The sequence below is a fragment of the Nicotiana sylvestris genome, chromosome 12 (genome assembly GCF_000393655.2).
Source record: "Nicotiana sylvestris chromosome 12, ASM39365v2, whole genome shotgun sequence".
Classification (NCBI taxonomy): domain Eukaryota; kingdom Viridiplantae; phylum Streptophyta; class Magnoliopsida; order Solanales; family Solanaceae; genus Nicotiana; species Nicotiana sylvestris.
The window spans coordinates 21,347,097-21,368,044 of NC_091068.1; positions in this window are offsets into that span (position 1 = coordinate 21,347,097).

Here is a 20,948-nt window from a genome sequence, read left to right on the forward strand (position 1 = left end):
GGCTTACAAAGTCAGCCTATTTTCTGCCTGTTATAACTACATATTCCTCAGAGAATTATGCAAGGCTTTATATTAAGAAGATAGTACGATTGCATGGTATCCCTGTATCTATTATCTCGGATAGAGGAGCTCAATTTATAGCTAACTTCTGGAGGTCCTTCCAAAAAGGATTGGGGACTAAAGTAAGTCTTAGTAAAACATTTCATCCCTAGACATATGGACAGGCTAAGCATATTATTTAGACACTTGAGGATATGTTACGAGCTTGTGTGATAGATTTCAAAGTCAGCTGGGATGATCATCTCCCACTTATTAAGTTCACATATAATAATAGCTACCATTCCAGTATTCAGATGGCTCCATACGAAGCTCTTTATGGATGGAAGTGTAAGTCACCTATAGGGTGGTTTGATATTGGAGAATCTGGGTTACATGGGCCAAACCTGGTTTAGCGAGCCATAGAAAAAGTGAAGCTTATCTGGGATCGACTATTGACAGCTCAGAGTCGTCAAAAGTCATATTCTGATGTGGGGCGACGAGATTTACAGTTTTGGGTTGATGACTGGGTATTCTTAAAGGTGTCACCTATGAAGGGTGTGATGAGATTTGGCAAGAAAGACAAACTTAGACCACGGTATATTGGGCCTTATAGGATCATTCAGAGAGTGGGCCAAGTAGCTTATGAGTTAGAATTGCCCTAGGAATTGGAGTCTGTCCATCCGTATTTTCATGTATCTATGTTACGGAAGTGCATTGGTGATCCTACCCGAGTGGTGCCCACGAGTGATGTACACATTATAAAGGACTTATCATATGAGGAAATTCCAGTTGTCGTTCTAGACCGATAAATCCGTAAGCTACGGAATAAGGAGGTAGCCTCCGTGAAAGTACTTTGGAGGAACAACAATGTGGAAGAAATGACTTGGGAGGCCGAGGAAGACATGAAGTCTAGATATCCCTACTTATTTCCTTCTCTAGAGAAGGGTCTGACTGAGACGTCATAACCATAAGGTACATGTATAAATTCTTGTATTGATTATTGTCGTTTGTCATGTGAGGCAATTATCGTTATTCATAAATATGGTCCTGTGTGGCGTTGGGTTATTAAGCTTCTACGAAGAGAATTGGTAGTAGTGTTGTTACAAAGGTGACTCTTCCAAGGTTATATAGATCACAAAGAGTTAAACATTCGAGGACAAATGTTTCTAGGGGGGGAGGCTGTTACATCTCGCGTTTTCGTACGTTAAAAGTTTTGTCTTCAGTTAATCAACATAGACTCGGGGATGAGATTATCTTGAGGTTAATGTATTTACGCTATTTAGAACAAGCGATAAGTAAGTGTTGTGAAGGATAAAGGGGTACACGAATTAAATAAAACGAGTTTCATTGAAAGTGGCCAATTTGGGATAAAATACGGGTCGAGCGATAATACCCGATAATTATAAACTAGTACCATGCAAGGTACCATATGACCACGGTAGTATAATGTATAAAGTATATTAAAAATAAGTAGAATTTTAAGTAATTTGGGGCATTTTTTAAATTATGTGGGTAATTAGTTAATTACCGAATAACGGAACATTACCCAATTAACTAATAAGTGGATAAAAAGTTAATAATTTACACCCCAAGTAACGTGGAAAAACAAAATGACTCTTAGTCATCCTAAGTATTAGGTGACTACCTAATAGTACTTAGAACTTTATAAGAAAACATTTAGATACAATCTAATTCTATGTTTCATTTAGAGAAAAGGAACCAAAGAAATTGACCAAAAATCCTAAAAGAACCTATCCTTTCTTAGTCTGAATATTTCAAGAACAGAAGCTCAATTTCTTCAATGAGTAGAAGCTTGAAAATTCGTTCAAAACATTTTGACAAGCAGAAGCTTAATTCGTTCAAATGCTTCAAAGAACAGAAGCTTAATTCCATCCAAATTTTGCGATTCTAAAAGAGTACGGTACAATCTTCGCCAAAAATATTATACGGAGATTTCCCTACTCCAGGTATATTAAGGTCATCCCTTCTTTCTTTTTGGCATGGTCCAAATTATACAAAAGAAACGAGCAAACGCATAATTTCCATAAATTACTATATTCATAGAAATACTAGGGATGTCTATATTCTTGATTCCCCTTGAGAATTATTATTATCTTCTGTTCATGGGTCTCAGAATAATACACATTTGAAAAAGTTTATCCGGAAGGAATATTGAGATTATTACGTATTTTTCATGCATTTCACCCATTTATACATGTGCATTGACCCATGACCGGATGACATTATATATGCATATATATGTAAATATATGTATATGGGATATGGGAAAATGTTACAGTGTTATATACGCACCACCACCTGATCAGTTGGTATATGTTAATGATGTTACCCACAATGGCCAAGACAATATGATGGGATGCCTCAGTGGCTTGATGATATTATATACACACATACATATGCATGACATGACATATATACGCACGTGCATGACATTATAAATATTTCAGAATTTACAAAGTTATTAAGATTTACATATGGATTTCTTTATTCCATGTTTCATCTATGTCTTTTACGTACTGATTTTCATGCCTTACATACTCAGTACATTTTTCGTAGTGATGCCCTATTTCACGGGGCCTACGTTCATGATCGCAGGTGTAGGTAGGCAAGCTGATGGTCCCCTTTCTTAGGATCCTTGATCAACGAGAGTTGGCGTGCTCCACTTGATCCGAAACTGCTTTTGATTTTGGTACTATATATATATATATATATATATATATATATATAGACGTGGCCCAGTCCTGTCTTTGTACAGTTATGTTTCTATTAGAGGTCTGTAGATAGTATGTTTAGTTGGATAGTATGTGGCCTTGCCGGCTTCCAGTTTTGAGATGTATAGTTGTCTATAGCAGCCTTGTCGGCTTGCCCTACGTATGTTGCACGTATATGTATGTATGCCCTTTTAGGCAGATTTTCTTCATGTACATTATTCGTAATTCAGCAGATATTATTCAGGTTTATATCTTAGATGCATGCTTAGGGGTGTTTGACAGGTAGGGCTTGGGTACCCATCGCAGCCCATCGGTTTGGGTCGTGACACCTAGTGTCTTTCGTGGAGGTGGATTGGTGTTGTATGTAAAGAAGAAAAATGACTCTATGAGTATGCGTATATATTATACATAGCTAAACAAAGTCACTATCAAGAATAAGTATCCGTTGTCGAGGATTGGTGACGTATTTGACCAACTTTAGGGTGCCAAGGTATTTTCCATTATTGATTTGAGATCTAGCTAACAAGTGAAGACTAGGGAAATGGATGTCCCTAATATAGCTTTTCATACTTGGAATGGTTACTATAAGTTCTTAGTGATGTCATTTGGCTTGACTAATGCCCCAACAGCCTTTCTGGATTTGATGAACTAGGTGTTCAAGCCCTATTTGGGTTTCTTTGTGATCGTCTTCATTGATGATATTTTGGATTACTCCCGCAGTCTAGAGGAACATGAACAACATCCGTGGATCGTTCTTCAAACCTCGAGACATCTTCAATTATTTGCCAAGTTTTTGAAGTGTGAGTTTTGGTTGGACTCAGTTGCCTTTTTGGGCTATGTGGTATCTTCCAATGGCATTGAAGTAGATCATAAAATGATTGATGCAGTTCAGAACTAGCTTACACCTACTTTAGCTACAAAGATTTGAAGCTTCTTAGGTTTGGCGGGTTATTATCACCGGTTCGTGGAGGGATTTTCATCTATCTCAACCCTATTGACCAAGTTAACCTAGAAGGGTGCTCTTTTCAGATGGTCCGACGAGTGTTATAAGAGATTTCAGAAGCTCGAGACTGCATTGACTACATGTCATGACCCAAAATCTCACCTATCGTGATGGCGCCTATCGTGGTACTTAGGCGCCTCAACTCAACATCTCAATACAATAGAACTTTTAAATAAAGGCGGAAGTAGTTAATATTAAATAAAACCTTTTAGAATAGAATATAACTCCAAAAGTACTAAACAATCCATCCCCAAAACCCGGTGTCACTGAGTGCATGAGCATCTAAATGATAACAACACCTGACTGATAAAATACTGTCTGGAAATATAGAATAGTACAACATGAAAGGAAAGGAGAGTCAAGGTCAGCGAACACCATGCAACTACCTTAATAGTCTCCTGAGTCTGACTCCTCAATCAGCAACCGCCGTGACCAGATCTATACACGAGGTATAGGGGGTAACGTGAGTACACCAACTCAGTAAGTAACAAAAATAAATAAGGAACTGAGAAATAGTGACGAGCTATGCAAATACAGTTATCTCAATAACTTTCAATAAGAATAGCCATACTTTCAATTTAACAGTTTAAGTCTCATCAGTGCGTACTCAAATAACCCAGATATCAAATATTCCATAAATATGTACGACAAGGATAAATAGCAACTAGGTGCAGCAATTAACTGAAAACAAATACAGCCTCTCAAGGCAACAGTCACTCAGCTCATATCATAACTTAAAAATCTCAGTGGAAATAACAAAACCAAATCAGTAATTTAATTCCAAACATCTCGTAAAAAAAACTCCAGTTCCAATGAAAGTTGTTCAAAACATTTGTTTAACATTTTTAATAGAGGCTCGGTATAAAGATGAGTGGAGATAGTAATTTCACAAAACAATCCCCTCTGGCAAAGCATCACTCGTATGTATGTATGTATGTATATATAGCCCCTGGGGCAAGCCTCTCAATCCCTCATGACTCAACTCTCATCAATCAACACTCACACTCAACAGGTACCTCATAATAATCGCTGCGGCATGTAGCCCGATCCATATATGTAGTCGACTACGCTCATTGGGGTGTGCAGACTCCGGAGGGGCTCCTTCAGCCCAAGCGCTATAACCTGCACGGACAACTCATGTGCTGCATGGACAACTCACGTGCTATAATAATATCTAGATCCGCACGAACAACTCACGTGCTGTACGGACAACTCACATGCTATAATAATATCTGGATCCGCACGGACAACTCACGTGCCGCACGGACAACTCACGTGCCGCACGGACAACTCACGTGCCGCACGGACAACTCACGTGCTATAATATAATATCTAGATCCACACGGACAACTCACGTGCTACACGGACAATTCACGTGCTATAATATAATATCTGGATCCGCACGGACAACTCACATGCTATAGTATCAATAACCTCACACTTAGGCCATCGGCCTCACTCAGTCATCAATATCTCTAGTCTCTTTGGCTCTCAGAAATCATATAAACGGCCCAAACATAAGTAATATCATATATCAACAATGAACAGTAAGAGACAGAGGCATAATAAGCAAGAAAAGCTATGACTAAGTACAAAACAATAATTTAGCAGCTAATTCAGCAAGTACACGGCCTCGCAGGTCTCAACAATGATCACATAAGGCCTAAACATTATTTCTAACATGAAGTACAGTCAATTTCTATGAAAATAGAGGAAACATGTATTAAATAGTAGGCCAATTAATTCCACAGTCTCGCGGGACGGACCAAGTCATAATCCCTACGGTGCACGGCCACACGCCCGTCACCTAGCATGTGCGTCACCTCCAAAATAGTCATACGACACAATGTTCGGGGTTTTATACCCTCAGGACCAGATTTATAACTGTTACTTACCTCAATTCGAGTAAAATCCTACTCCGCAATGCCTTTTCCTCTCAAATCGACCTCCAAATACCTCGAATCTAGCCACAATAATTCGATTCAGTCAATAAAAATTATAGGATTTAATTCCACATGAAATTCTACATTTTCCATTAAAAATCCGAAATTGCACTAAAAATTCACCCGTGGGGCCCACGTCTCGGAACCCGACAAAAATTACGGAATATGAACCCCCATCCAACCACGAGTGTAACCATACTAAAATTACTAAATTTCGATAACATTTCGACTCTCAAATCCTCAAATCTATCCGAGAGGGTTTTCAAACTCTTCCAACTAAATTCACAGATTTAATGCCAAAACTAGATAGATTCGGGTAATCTAACCAAAATTAAGTTAACAACACTTAACCCATTATTTTCTCTGAAAATCTCCCGAAAATCGCCTCTCCCCGAGCTCCAATTTGGTAAAAATGGAAAATGGGCAGAACTCAACATTCTGTCCAGAATTTCCGTGGTTACTGTTCACGGTACTATTCATGGGTACTGTACACGAGTACTGTTCATATTTATTGTACATGGGTACTATACACGGATACTGTTCATGCATGTGCGGTCACTGTTCACACGTGCAAAAAATGCAGAAACTGCCTAAAAAATTTCAGCAGCCTTTTATATCCGTTAACCTTCCGAAATCCATCCGAGTCCCTCGGTACCTTGACAAAATGCATCAATCAGTCCTAAAATATCATACAAACTTATTCGAAACCTCAAATCACATCAAATAACGCTAAAACCGCGAATCACACCCCAATTCAAGCCTAATGAAACTAGGAACGTCCAACTTCTATATTCGATGCAAAAACCTATCAAATCAAATCCAATTGATTTCAAATTTTGCAAACAAGTCATAAATAACATAACTAAGCTATGAAAAATTTCAGAATTGGATTTCGACCACTATATCAAAAAGTCAAATCTCTGGTCAAATTTAAGAAATTTTTAGCCTTAGATTTTTTGATTCCGTTAAACGGCGATTATTTGATCTAGGGACCTCTGAGTTCAATTTTGGGTATATAACCAAGTCCCAAATCATGATACGGAACTGCCGGAATGGTCAAATCTTTTATCCGGGTTCGTTTGCTCAAAATGTTGACCGAAGTCAACTCAGTTGAGTTTTAAAGCTCTAGTTCACAATTTAATCCATCTTTTTTCACATAAAAACCTTCCAGAAAGTTATACGGACTACGCACGCAAGTCGAAAAATTATTGATACTGCTTTTCAAGGTCTTAAAACACCGAGATGATTATTTAATTTAAAGATGACATTTTGGGTCATCACATCCTTTACCTCTAAAATAAACGTTCGTCTTCGAACGTACTAAGAATTATTCTCATGTTACCAAATTGATGCTTTTACTTCTACAAAAATATTTGCGATTGATCCCACATTACCACATTCGATATAAGTCCGACAACACCATTTCAATTGAGATTATTTCCTTTATCCATATTTGTAAACTTGAAGACCAAATTTCTTACACTCCAATCATTTCCAGAAAGGTCCGATTTTCACGTCAACACACGATATTTGTCTCGACTGGATAGCAACTCGTACCATGCACCCATCAAATATGGGGTATTACATTCTCCCCCAATTAGGGTCACTCGTCCGCAAATGAGAAGTAAGGCATGTCCTTAAACACATAATGCAACTTATCTCTTTCTTTGCACATCTCAATATCCCAAATTTTTCTAACTCCCAAATTTTTCAGAAATTTTGGCAGAGTCTCCTTTGTAATTAGGACTATCCACCTGTTAGAGTAACACCAAAACAACTCCTAACAACATGTCCATAACCCAACAAAGCACCACAAAGTATATATTAATAACACTAATCTCTGTATTACAAGCACAACATTATCACAATGATATCTTGACATTGAACACAACATATGTATGGCCATAACCACATCTCTGGTCTTAATAGTTGTTCATAAAATATTACAACATCACCAATTAACCTCATGCTAACAAAAATTCCATTTCAAACACGACCTCCAGTTTACTAACAACAAGGCATGAAGATCTCATAATTACTTACCTGAATTAACGAGTAACAATTTACATCCTTCGGGCACTCACCTTGTAGTTTAAAACTCAATAATTACAATACAAATCTGGCAAATTATGCACAAAGATATTCATACAAGAATTTTCTTCAAATAAGTCTAATAGGCATGCCACCCTATAAGTACTATAGTACAAATTTTAATTTCACAAAAGGAGCATTTAAAAACATATTTTTTTTTCTTTCACCATAAGGACCTCGTCCTTATATAACATCTACCGCAGCTTGTAGCCCAGTTTAAATATTTCACATTATATAGAACACAAGGATCTCATCCTCAACTCTGTACCACAAGTAATATGCACATTGTGCCAAATTGGAACGTTCCATTTTCTTCTTTTGAATAATTTTTCGTTTAACAAAATCACAACACATAATGATAGACATAGCTATCTCCATCGAATCTCTCAACAGGAGTATTCACATAAGCAGATTTCAGAATTACAAAGTTCACTCATAAGTGAAGAACAATAGGAGGACTTGCCTCGATACTCAGAACCGAATCAAGTTAAGAAATTTGTTACTTTATAATAATTTGAGACCGTACTTGTAATGACACCATCTAGTGTTGCGACCTCAGTCATACCATAGAAAATATATCAACGGGTTGGGTCTCCACCTCTAGGAGTATCACCTCCACCTCTAACATCCTGACCCCTACTTCTGGCTGGTCATGTAAGTGGAGTAGTAATTGCAATGGGGCACGTAGCGTGAGTGCTTTTATAAAATATATTTTTCCTAAGTCTAGGACAATTTCCCCATCATGTGCCTAGTACTATCACATTCATAACAATCCCTTTGAGGGTTCAACATTACTGTTCATAACAAGCACGACATTACTGTTCATGGTACTGTTCACGTGTTACTGTACACGGGTACTGTTCACGTGTTACTGTACACGGGGACTATTCATGTGTACTGTACATGGGTACTATACACATACACTGTTCATGCATGTGCGGTCACTGTTCACATGTGCGAAAAATGCAGAAACTGCCCAGAAAATTTCAACAGCCTTTTATATCCGTTAACCTTCCGAAATCCACTCTCGGCCCTCGGGACCTCGACAAAATGCATCAACCAGTCCTAAAACATCATACGAACTTAGTCGAAACCTCAAATCACATCAAATAACGCTAAAACTGCGAATCACACCCCAATTCAAGCCTAATGAAACTAGGAACGTCCAACTTCTATATTAGATGCAAAAACCTATCAAATCATATCCGATTGACTTCAAATTTTGCCAACAACTCATAAATGACATAACGAAGCTATGAAAAATTTCAGAACTGGATTTCGACCCCAATATCAAAAAGTCAAATCTCCGGTCAAACTTAGGAAATCTTCAGCCTTAGATTTTTTGATTCCGTTAAACGGCGATAATTTGATCTAGGGACCTCCGAATTTAATTTCGGGCATATAACAAAGTCCCAAATCACGATACGGAACTATCGGAATGGTCAAGTCTTGTATCCGTTTTCGTTAGCTCAAAATGTTGACCGAAATCAACTCAATTGAGTTTTAAAGCTCCAGTTCACAATTTAATCCATCTTTTTCACATAAAAACCTTTCGGAAAGTTATACGGACTGCGTTCGCAAGTCGAAAAATTATTGATTCTGCTTTTCAAGGTCTTAAAACACCGAGATGATTATTTAATTTAAAGATGACATTTTGGGTCATCACACTACAACCCAGTATTGGTTTTGCCTACAGTTTCGGATCTTACACTGTGTATTATGATGCATCGAATATTGGGCTTGGTGTGGTGCTGATGTACACCAGTAGGGTGACTGCCTACACGTCTTGGGAGTTGAAGGTTCATGAGAAGAATTATCCTTTGCGTGACTTAGAGTTGGCAACTATTGCTCAAGCACTAAAAATTTAGTGGCACTATCTTTACGGCGTTCCATGTGAGGTCTACATTGACTATCGGAGTCTCCAGCACCTGTTCAAGCAAAAAGATCTTAATTTGCGGCAACAAAGATGGTTTGAGATGTTTGAAGATTATATCACCATATTATATCATCTGCGGAAGGCCAATGTAGTGGTTGATGCATTGAGTAGAAAGGCTGAGAGCATAGGCAGTTTGACATATTTACCAGTAGTGGAGAGGCCACTAACTATGGATGTTCAGGCCTTGGCCAATCAATTTGTTAGATTGTATGTTTCAGAGACTAGCCTGGTTCTTACTTGTGTTGTGGCACATTCCTCATTGTTGGAGTGTATCAAGGCTCGCAAGTTTCATAATCCTCACTTGTTAATGTTGAAGAACACGGTGCAGTGCGATGTTCCTAAGGAGGTTGTCATTGGAGATTATGGCTTTAGGAAAGGTTCAATGCATGGGTCATGCGGTCAAAGAGGTGACCTAGGAGGCCGAACGCGACATGCGGAGATATTATCTTCACCTTTTCATCACTTTTGATATGTCTCTATGCACGTTCGAGGATAAATGTTTGTTTTAAGAGAGGGAGAAGGTAATGACCCGACCAACTATTTTGTGTATTTGTGCCTCTTTTCCCCTTTTGGTGCTTTACACATATGTATTTGTGGTTTTTATGACTTGTGGGGTTAGTTGGTTTCCTTCTAGGAAGTTTTTGGGTTGATTTGGACCCTTCAATTCTTGGCTTAAAAATCTAAGTTGACTATTTTGACTAAACTTTGACTTGTGAATATGGACCTGGAATGATGTTTTCATGGCTCCAATAGGTTCATATCATGATTTTGGACTTCGAAGTATGCACGAAATCGAATTCGGAGGTCCGTAAGTTGATTTGCATTGTTTTGCCGAGAATTGGTAATTTGAGTTGTAGAAGTTTAATCGTAGGTTGACATTTGGATACCGGGCTCAAAATTTAGTTTTGGGACTTGGAATAAGTCCGTTTTTCTATTTAGAACTTGTTTGCAAAATTTGGTATAATTTCGAGTTGATTTGATAGGATTCGCACTCTTAGTTGCAAATATAGAGACTTTGAACTTTTCTTTGAAATTTCATGCGTTTTTGTGTTTGAGTTGTAGTTCTAGATATTATTTTATTGTTTAGATCACGTAAGTGAGTTTGTATGATATTTTTATACTTGTATGGATGTTTGGTTTGGAGTCCCGGGGGCTCAGATGAGTTTCAGACATGTCGCGAAATGGTTTGGATTGAAAACAGAAAATTTGTTACTAGTTCTCTGATGTCGCAATTGCAAGCACCAGTTTCGCAATTGCGATCATGGTAGGTGAGGCTCATGTATCACAATTGAAAGAAGTTGTTCGCAATTATGAAGAATGCCAGGAATGGGGAAAGCTCGCATTTGCGATGAGGAAAGGCTTCGCAAATGCGCAGTCAGTGTCGCAATGGTGACTCCCTCTTAGGTTGCCATTGGCCACATTTGCGAGAATTCCTTTGCAATTGCAAATCCATCATCACAATTGCAACATCTGCAATTTAACAAAAGGGTTGGGAGTCGGGATTTTTCATCATATTCTCTCATTTTTTAACCCTAGACTCGATAAGAGGCGATTTGGAGAGGAGATTTTCATCTACAAACTTTGGGTAAGTGATTCTAATTAATTTCCAACTATATTCATGATTATATCTTTGATTTAACATCAACTTTATGATAATCAAAGAGAAAAATTGGGGATTTTTGTCAAAGTTTTGAAAAATAAAGATTTGAGTTTTGAGAGTCCATTTTGTCATAACCCATACCGATGGGTCGCTTCGAGCACCCGGTACCTTACTCAACCGAGTACCAACTTAACGTATCTTTTATATCATACTATCATAGGTAAATGAGTCGGAAAGGTTGTCGTGAGATAACTAGAATAAAACATGAGGAAATACTCGATATAGGATGACCCAACATGATGTACCGACTTATACATTTGACATACGGGCATATAACGCCGACATGATCATTTGTTTACTCAAAACATAGGCCGACAAGGCCATACAAGTATCCATATATATGACATATGTCTACAAGCTTTTAAGAGTACATAAATATCATAAAGGCCGGGACATGTCCCCCCATACTAATCAATACATGTCCAAATCATACTGACCAAATAGGCTACTCCGGAGCAAATGGAGTGCACCAACACCTTCTGCTGAGCTGATAGCCTACTTGGAGGTTCTCAACTTGTGTATCGGTACCTGCAGGCATGAAACGCAGCGTCCCTATGCAAAAGGGACGTCAGCACAAATAAAGTACTAAGTATGTAAGGTACGAAAGCAGTATATAATAGACATGAAAGAAACATGGAGGAAAAGACTCAACCTGTAAGTCTGAATAGCTCTGTGAATCATGAAACATTTATAATGTTATGCATATGTGTATAAATGTCATATCATGCATAGGTATATGTGTATATAACATCATCAAACCTCTGAGTAGCATAACATCATATCATCTCGGCCGTTGTGGGAAAAATCATCAACATATACTAGCTGATCAGGTGGTGGTGCATATATAACGCCATAACCTTTCCCTATACCCCATATACATATAATATACGTGTATATAACACCATCTGGTCATGGGTCAATGTACATGTATAACTGAATGCAATGCATATGAAGCAGGTCAATAAGATCTCTCGGGATGTCTTAAGATAAATATACCTTCGATTAATATCATGAAATAAACTTTATCAACTTACGTATTTACTAAGACCCATGAATAAAGGATACAATAATAGGACACATAGGGAATCAAGAACACAGACACCCCCAGTACTTCTAGGAATAGAGTTATTTGTGAAAGTTCTGCATTTGCTTATTTTGTTTGTATCATATGGATCATGTCAAAAGGAATGAAGGGATAAACTTAACATACCTGAGCCGATTTTCTTGATAATCCCTCTAACACACGTCAATCGCGACAAAATACGTAACGGTGGATCGAGATAGGGAAAAATCTATATGATGTTCTTGAGAAAGGTGATACCGGGCTCTCTTAGAATTGCAAGTCATGTTGCTTTTATATTATGTAACGTCAGAATGCTTTTGTAGCTCCATCTGTTACTAAGCAAACATAAAACATCACACTTAAAGATGTAGGAAGATTTCTTATCAATATGGGTTGTGGGCCCTACTTTTGTGGATTACATTGCCCAAAAATCCCCTAAATATGCCACCTAGTCACATAAACCAAAGAGTCATTTTTTGGTCTTACAAATATTACCCCTTGCCGCCACGTTGGGGATGATATTTCCTACCAAATAATTATCCACCCATTTCTAATTGATTTGTTAACTTCCTGCTTAAATCAATAATTAACCCACTACCAACATAATAGGTAATACCTTAATTTAATTAAAACACTAATCACTTTTAACATACTTTATACACCTCACTATCATGGTCATATGGTACCTTGTATGACACTAGTCTATAATACTAGGAATTATAGCTTGGACCGTATTTTATTCAAATTGAGAACCTTCAACGAAACTCATTTTCTTTGATTTGTTTATCCTCTAACCTTCACTGCACTTACTTATCACTTGTTATAAATAGCATAAATACTTATAACCTCAAAATTAATCTCATTCCTGAGCCAATGTCGATTAACTTATGATGAAACTTTAACATACAAAAATACGAAATGTAACATCCTTTTCCCCTTAGAAACATTCATCCTCGAATGTTTAATTCCCCGGGATCTATATAAATTTTGGCAGAGTCGCCTTTGTAATTGTAATACTACCAACCTTTCCTATAGAAACTATAACTCAATGCCACATAAGGCCACAATCATTAATAACGACAATGGCCTCACACGACCAATGACAATAACTAACACAAGAATTCATACACGTACCTTAAGGATGTGATGTCTCAGTCGGATCCTCCTCTAGAAGAGTAAATACGTGAGGATACCTAGATTTCATGTCTTCTTCAGCTTCCTAAGTCATTTCTTCCACTTTATTGTTTCTCCAAAGTACTTTCACCGAAGCTACGTCTTTAGACCTCAATCTTTGAACATGACTATCTAGTATAGCAATGGGGGTTTCCTCATGTGATAGTTGCTCTATGACCTGAACATCATCAACTGACACGACTCTAGAAGGATCTCCAATACATTTACAAAGCATAGACATATAAAAGACTGGATGTACAGACTCCAAGTCAGAAGGCAAGTCTAACTCATATGCTACCTGGCCTACCTTATTTATGATCTTATATGGTCCAATGTACCAAGGGCTAAGTTTTACTTTCTTACCGAACCTCATAATGCCTTTCATTGGTGATATATTTAGGAATACCCAATCGTCAACCTGAAATTCCAAGTTCGTCGTCAATTATCCGTCTAAGACTTCTAATAGCTTTGAGCTGCTAATAGCCTTTCCTGTATAAGATTATTTTTCTCGATTGCCTGTTGTACCAACTATGGTCCTACTAACTTAGTTTCCCCAACATCAAACCATCCTATAGGCGAACTACACTTCCAAGTCAGAATCTGTATAGCCTGCAATAATCCATCTGGTTTTTGATGCTCAATCTTAACCTGACAGTTAGGGCACTGAGCAACAAACTCGCTATATCCTTTTTCATTTTGTCCCACCAATATAGTTTCCTGATATCATGATACATCTTTGTTGCTCCTGGATGAACAAAATAACGAGAATAGTGAGTTTCTCCCATAATCTATATGCGCAACCTTGCAACATTAGGGACACATAATCATCCTCGATATCTGAGGACTCCATCTCCTGTAATCTAAAACGGTGTCTTTTCCTTCTGAGGGGTTTTATCTCTATAATGAGATAACACGGGATCCTCATACTAGCATTCCTTCACTCCAGTTGCTAAAGAGGATGTTGTCGTGTCCTGAATAGTAACTCCAGTATCACCCGAGTACCGTAACCAAACACCAAAACTAGCTAGCTGATGAATCTCATGGCTATCCCACTCTTCTCTAGCTATAAATATGACAGGCTACCTATAGATCTACGGTTGAGGGTGTCGGCTACTACATTCGCCTTACCTGGATGGTATAAAATATCAACGTCATAGTATTTCAATAGATCCAACCATCTCCTTTGACGTAAATTCAATTCCTTTTGCTTGAAGATATACTTAAGGCTCTTACGATCCATATAGATATCAACATGAATTTCATTCAAATAGTTCCTCCACATCTTAGGTGCATGAATCACTATGGCTAACTCTAAATCGTGGGACGGATAATTCTTCTCGTGCTTTCTTAGTTGTCTAGAAGCATAAGCTATAGCCTTACTATGCTGCACCAGTACACAACCCAATCCAATGCCAGAAGCGTCATAATAGATAGCATCACCATCGGTTCCCTTTGGGAGTGTTAGAATCGATGTTGAAGTTAATCTGTCCTTCAATGCATGGAAACTCCGTTCGCAAGCATCGTTCCACTGAAACTTAGCTCCCTTATGAGTCAACTTTGTTAATGGTGCTGAAAGAGAAGAAAATCCCTCTACAAATCCCCTGTAATAACCTGCCAAATCGAGAAAGCTACGAACCTCCGTCGGTATAGTGGGTCTAGGCCAAGTCTTTGTTTCCTCAATCTTTTGTGTACCAACCCAGATACCTTCACCTGAAATAATATGCACCAAGGAAGTTACATAATTCAACCAGAATCAACATTTAGAGAATTTTGCATACAACTTCCCTTTTTGTAGAACTCTAAGCACAATACGCAAATGATCAGCATGCTCAATCTCTGAACGACAATAAACTAATATTTCATCGATAAATACAATCACGAACATATCTAGAAAGGGTCTAAACACACGGTTCATAAAGTCCATGAATACTGTTGGGGCATTGGTCAGACCGATTGATAAACACGAAACTCAAAGTGTCCGTGTCTGGTCCTGAATGTTGTCTTTGGAATATCTTTCTCCTTAACCCTTAACTAATGGTACCCGAATCTCAAGTCTATCTTTGAGAAAACTTGGCACCTTGCAACTAATCAAATAAATCATCAATCCTCAGGAGCGGATACTTATTCTTGATCTTCACCTCATTCAACTATCTATAATCAATACACATCAGCAAGGAACCATATCTCTTCCTCACAAATAACACAGACGCTCCCTACGATGATGTACTAGGTCTGATAAAGCCTTTTTCAAGCAAGTCCCTTAGTTGTTCCTTCAACTCTCTTAGCTTTGCAGGTGCCATTCTATAGTTAGGAATAGATATTGGCTGAGTATCTGGTAATATGTCAATAGCAAACTCAATTTCTCACTCTGGCAGAAGACCCGAAAGCTCATCGAGGATAACATTGGGAAACTCATTAACCATATGGATAGATTGAAACGTTAGTGACTCTAATTTCACATACTGTACCCGAACTAAGCGATAAATATGGCCATTTCCAATCATCTTCCTTTACTTAAGATAGAAAATAAACCTACCTCTCGATGATGCCGTATTACCTTTCCACTCCAAAATAGGCTTCCTTGGGAACTGGAATCAAACCATCGTTGATCTACAATCAACGTTGGTATAACAAGAAGCCATGCAGTCTATACCCAGTATAACATCAACTTCTACCATATCTAACTCAATTAGGTCCGCTACTGTAGATCGACTATGAACTACTACTATACAACCTCGATATACCCTCCTAGTTATCACTGGATCCCCAATAGGTGTGGACACCTCAAAAGGTTTAACCAACTCAGGTTCTATTCCAAACTTACTAACAACCAATACAGTAACATATGATAAGGTGGAACCTGGATCAATCAATGCATATACATCATATGAGGAGACTGATAATATACCTGTAACAACATCAGGTGACAAATGTTGATCCTGTCAACCTGCTAATGCATAAATGCAATTCTGAGGATCGCTCGAGCTAGATGCTCCACCTCTGCCTCTACCACGACTGATTGGTGCTTGCGTAATGTTGTGGATCGTAACCTATCTATGGGATTTGAATAAGTGCAATCTCATCCCTTTCTCATATTTATCGCATTCTTCCCTTACTATTCCATAGTTCCTGAACCATATAGCTCCTACTTAATACCATATCACACAATATTTCCCCCTCTCTTCATCTTTGGCGTCTTTTCATACATTCACTGACTCTTACTCTCCTTGCGGTAATCCTTCTATATCAAGTGTAACTGGCACACTTCATCCCTTAAGCTTAACTCTGCTCACAATGCTTGCTTTAGGGAAGCATCTTCCTGAATGACCTTTAAAGGTTATTCTTCTGTTGCCCATTCCACTATCGCCGGAATGAAATTTCTCAAATTCTCATGATGCCGATTATTATAAAATCCCCTAATTCATGTTCGGTTTATCTTATTCACTAGCACATACTGATTTTTATTACTCTGGGGTTTAACTTTTCATTTTGGTAATCACGTTGGAGTCACCAACTTATTTCTCGAAAAGAGGATATCAGTCTATGGCTTATACTCCTTTATTGTTTCAAGGCATGTCTACTCCTGTCTTTCCCTTCTCTTTACTATAGACTCTGTAATCCTATCACATTTTGATTTACCATTGTCAACTATTTTTCACATCTCATAGTGCTTCATTTACTCTATCCTTATTCTCTGGCTAATATTTCTGTCTATCACATTCTTCTGAAAATTTCAACAAAACGTTCTTTCACTTCTAGCTCCCCTGGCTTCATCTCACTAGCTCTTTAAGACGCTAAACATTCTCTCTTTACTGGGGACATGAGTTGTACTAAGGTAAATATTTATCCCTTCTAGGATTTCCACCCCCTATTTTCTGAACGTTCTAGTATTCACATCCAAATGTACTATTCTAGAGTGCACCATCGAGGTTTCTCACAAGAAGAACAATTACCATGTTTGCAATATCCTTCGGAAATTTGAGCTAATGCTAATAATACATCCACCATTTTGGGCTACTCTAACCCCAGCTAGATTCTGATTTCCCATCCTTCTCTTAAACAATATATGCTAGCTCCCATAAGGCATAACTGAGATGGGTGTGTCCAATTGTATATATCTTTGTTACTATTAAAAGTAACATTAGAATGTTTATATTTCTCTACCAGAATTGTAAATACTGACAATCTTCATTAACTAGGTACCTCGTACCCTGCTTCATCTTGCTTCTTTTACCGGATGAAACTTGTATCTACCTTCTGATTCTCTTACTTCCTTTTACCATATGGGTGAATAGATATTCTTGCCTTAAGGCTCCTTATCAAGAAGTTTACATGTCTTAGTACACATATGATCTACTGAAGACCTCACATTTACTCATCATAAGCATGATGCAAAATCAAGTTCCTCTTACTCAACTCTTCTACAACAATATTCAATCTCTTACCAACTGTCTTTCTGGATGTAGGTATCGTTGTATCACGAATAGAATAGAATTTAGGAATTTGAATTCCTACAACTGAGCTCTACCATACGATCTAAAGTAAGAAGAAAGAGTGACAATCCTAAATGCCCTGTAGCCTTCTGATTATAAGTGTGGTGCACATCACACCCATAAACAAGACTCTACTAGACACGGCTTATAGAATCCCAAAGACAGAACAACTCTGATACTACATTTGTCATGACCCAAACCAACGGGCCGTGACGGGCACCCAATACCTTACTCAAATGAGTACCAACGTAACATATATTTTGTATCTTAATATCATAGGTAAATGATTTGGAAAGGTTGTCGCGAGATAACTAGAATAAAACATGAGGAAATACTCGATATACGATGACCCAACATGATGTACCAACTTATACAGATGACATATGAGCCTATACTCAAAACATAGGCTGACAAGGCCATACAAGTATCCATATACATGACATCTATTTACAAGCCTCTAAGAGTACATAAATGCCATAAAGGTCCGAACATGGCCCCGCCATACCAATCAATACATGTCCAAATCATACTGACCAAATAGGCTACTCAGGGGAAAATGGAGTGCACCAACACCTTCTGCTGAGCTGATAGCCTAATTGGAGGATTCTCAACTTATCTATCGACACCTGTGGGCATGAAAAGCAGTATCCCCAGGAAAAAAGGACATTAGTACATATAAAGTGCTGAGTATGTATGGTACGAAAGTAGTATATAACAGACATGAAAGAAACATGGAGAAAAAAGACTCAACCTGTAAGTCTAAATAGCTCTGTGAATCATGAAACATTTATAATGTCATGAATATGTCTATAAATATCATATAATGCATAGGTATATGCATACATAACATCATCAAGCCTCTGAGGGCATCCCATCATATCATTTCGGCCACTGTAGGCAAAATCATCAACGTATACCGGCTGATCAGGTGGTGGTGCGTATATAATTCCATAACTGTTTCCCTATACCACATATACATATATATATGCATATATAACGTCATCTGGTCATGGGTCACTGTACATGTATAACTGAATGCAATGCATATGAAGTAGGTCAATAGGATCTCTCGAGGTCTTAAGATAAATATACCTTCGATTAATATCATGAAATAAACTTTATCAACTTGCGTATTTACTAAGACCCATGAACAGACAGTATAATAATAGGACACAAGGGTAATCAAGAACATAGACACCCCTAATACTTCAAGGAATAGAGTCATTTGTGAAAGTTCCGCCATGCTCGTTTTGTTTTTATCATATGGATCGTGCCAAAAGGAAAGAAAGGATAGCCGTAAAATACCTGAGCCAATTTTCTTGACAATCCCTCTAACACATGTCAATCGCGACAAAACACATAGCGGTGGATCAAAGTAGGGAAAAATCCGTATGATGTTCTTGAGAAAGGTTTTACCGACCTCCCTTAGAATTGAAAATCACATTGCTATTATATTATGTAGTTTCATCGGAATGCTTTTGTAGCTCCATCCATTACTAAGCAAACATAAAATATCACACTTAAAGATGTAGGAAGATTTCTTATCACTGTGGGTTGTGGGCCCCACTTTTGTGGATTACTTTGCCCAAAACTCCCCTAAATATGCCACCTAGTCACATAAACCAAAGAGTCATTGTTTGGCCTTGCAAATATTACCCCTTGCTGCCATATTGGGGGTGATGTTTCCTACCAAATAATTATCCCCCCATTTCTAATTGATTTGTTAACTTCCCACTTAAATCAATAACTAACCCATTACCAACATAATAAGGTAATACCTTAATTTACCTAAAATACTAATCACTTTTAACATACTTTATACACTTCACTATCATGGTCATGTGTTACCTTGTATGTCACTAGCCATAAATACTTGGTATCATAGCTTGGACCGTATTTTATCCCAAATTGACAACCTTGAACGAAATTCATTTTCTTTGATTTGTTTACCCTCTAAACTTCATGGCACTTACTTATCACCTGTTATAAATAGCATAAATACTTATAACCTCAAAATTAATCTCATTCCCGAGCCTACATCGATTAACTTACGACGAATCTTTAACGTACGAAAATGCAAAATGTAACAGATTGGACTTGGATTTGAAAACAAAATACATATATGGACTTGTGGGGTTATGGGTAGTCGGAATCTACCCTTGGACCCGAATTTTGACCGGGCGAGCCCGGGGTTAATTTTTGTTGATTTTTTAAGTAAAAGTGTAAAGACCATAGCTTTATCTATTGTAATTAGTTTCCCTTGCATTGTTTAATGTTATTAAGTCATTTTTTTAGATTTGAGTTGTATGGAGGCAAATTTTAGGGGAAAATCTATATTCGAAGGTTGATTTGTCCTAGTCGAACTAAGTATCTTGCCTAACTTTGTGTTGGAGAAATATCCCTTAGGATTCATCTTGATTGTGCTATTTGTATTATATGCTATTTGACCGGTTTAGGTTATTTAGACTCTTTTCATGCCTTTAATTGAATTGTCATAACATGTTATATCTTTCATTGAAAATTTACTCTTAGATATGTTAATATACTCTTACATGCTTTATTTTACGTTGTTATACTTGTTCTATCTCTTACTTGTTATATTGCTCTCATATGATCTAGTTGAATTTGTTACATTCCTTATAGTCTTGTTACCTCTTTATTGTTGCATTACCCTTACTTGAAGTTGTTGTCTCGCGGGAATTATCTCCTTGTTGTGTTATTGACGTTGAAGTAGTGAAAGCTATTATCATATAGAGGTTGAAGGTGTGGATTTATGAAATATCTTTCCTTGTTGAGTATTTCTCATTCATTATGT